The following is a 2,246-nucleotide window of genomic DNA, read 5'->3' on the forward strand; positions in this document are numbered from 1 at the left end:
GGAGGGAGAGAGGACTCCTGTCATCCTACAGCTGACAGTCCACCATGAAGAGAAGTCAAGGTAGGAACATGGAGGCGGGAACTGAAGCCGAGACCATAGAACACTACTTACTGGCTTGCTCTACATGCTCGCTTGGCTTACTTTCTTATACATCCCAGAACCGCCTGCCTAGAGACTGCATGTCCCATAGTGAACTGGGCCCCCCCATACCAATCATTAATCAAGAAAGTGTCCTGACTGACTTGCCTACAGGACAACACGATGCAAGCATTTTCCCAGTTGAGATTCACTCTTCCCAGTTTACTCACACACACACACACACACACACACACACACACACACACACATGCATCCCTATACAGTATAGACCCAAATCAAGAAAATAAAATCTAACTGTGAGAAAATGAATTAAACGTGCATTTTGGTTCCTTAAAAAGACAAAGAGAATTCACACAATCTTAGCCAAACTGCTCAGTCAAGAAAGAGAGGAGAAGCTGTGAGTATTGGAAATGTCCAAGTATTGCTGTATAGCCTACAGTCGTTTAGGTGATGGGATATTATAAACAATTCAACAATTTACATGAAATGGACCAATCAGTCAGAGAAAACAAAAAGCTTTCCCCCAAATGACACAGTGTGAAGTAGATTGCTAAAAAAAAAAAAAAAAACAAAAAAAACAAAAAAAACTACTAAGAAATAATGCCAGCAAGCAACCTTAATGAGTATAGTGTTGCAATGCTACCTGAATAGTTGAATAGTCTTCCATCTCTTAGAAACTTATTTATCAGCAGCCATCTTCCAGTAACTCGTCAAAATGATAAACACAAAGGAAAAGAGGAGAAGCACCCAGTACATGTTCTCTAGGCCTTTTAGGAAACATGGAGTTGTTCCTTTGGCCACATACATGCGAATCTACAAGAAGGGTGATATTGTAGACATCAAGGGAATGGGCACTGTTAAAAACAGAATGTCCCATAAGTGTTACCACGGCAAAACCGGAAGAGTCTACAATGTCACCCAGCGTGTCGTGGGCATCATTGTAAACAAGCAGCTTAAGGGCAAGATTCTGGCCAAGAGGTTTCGTGTGCGGATTGAGAACAACACGCACTGGAAGAGCAGAGAGAGCTTCCTGGAGCAGGTGAAGGAGAACGATCAGAAGAAAAAGGAGGCCAAGAGAAGGGCGTCTGGGTTCATCTGAAGTGCCAGCCTGCGCCACCCAGAGAAGCCCACATTGTGAGGACTAAAGGAAAAGAGCCTGAGGTGCTGGAGCCCATTCCATATGAATTCATGGCCTAACGTACAAAACAGAAATAAAGGACCTGGACTGCAAAGTGAAAAGAAAAGAAGAAAAGAAAGGAAAGGAAAGGAAAGGAAAGGAAAGGAAAGGAAAGGAAAGGAAAGGAAAGGAAAGGAAAGGAAAGGAAAGGAAAGGAAAGGAAAGGAAAAGAAAAGGAAAGAAAAGAAACAAAGAAAGAAATTAAGAAACAAAGAAAGAAACAAAGAGAGAAAGAAAGAAAGAAAGAAAGAAAGAAAGAAAGAAAGAAAGAAAGAAAGAAAGAAAGAAAGAAAGAAAGAAAGGAAGAAAGAAAGAAAAACTTATTCATCATCAGAAAAAGACCTAGATAGTCGCACTGACATCCAAATGTTTGGGGGAGGAATGCTTGCTGTCATGTGGCCCATGGACAAACTGGAAGAAAGGAAACACTTTTCAAGAAAAGCATTGACACAAAAAAGTGGCACTTGATATCATAACGGTGTAAGGCCAGCATGTAGCATGTGGAGGAAGGCATCTAGTGAGTCGTGGGCAAGCCTGGGCTACACTGTGGCCTTGTCCTGAAAACCAAAAATTAAAGAGAAGACAGAAGGACATTAAAAGCAGAATGAAGGGAAGATTATAAAAACAAAAAGGAGAGGAAGAAAGTACAAATTAATATTCCTAAGTATATAAATACCATGTTCTTTAACAAATGCTATAATTTAAGTAAATTTTCCATTATGTCTTAAAAGTGAGGCTACATAGTTAATCCCAATATCACAAGAAATGAGACAGAGAAAAATCAAAACAAAGCCACTAAGCAAATCAAGACCCTGAAGAGAATTGATATAAACAAACCCAAATGCAAATAATTATAAATGGACTAGAAATGCAAATGAACACAAACTCACTAAAGGTTTAAAAGATCAGACTATCAGAGTAGATTGCGAACTAACGTTCATCACCATGTAGCATTTACTGTGTATAATAA

At 39.6% G+C, this 2,246-nt stretch overlaps 1 pseudogene; it reads left to right on the forward strand.

Annotated features, from left to right (window-relative positions):
* Positions 1 to 814: 814 nt before the first annotated feature.
* On the forward strand, positions 815 to 1,296 carry LOC127673952 (60S ribosomal protein L21-like; annotated as a pseudogene).
* The last annotated feature ends 950 nt before the right edge of the window (positions 1,297 to 2,246 follow it).

Source organism: Apodemus sylvaticus, chromosome 23, assembly GCF_947179515.1.
Source record: "Apodemus sylvaticus chromosome 23, mApoSyl1.1, whole genome shotgun sequence".
Lineage (NCBI taxonomy): Eukaryota > Metazoa > Chordata > Mammalia > Rodentia > Muridae > Apodemus > Apodemus sylvaticus.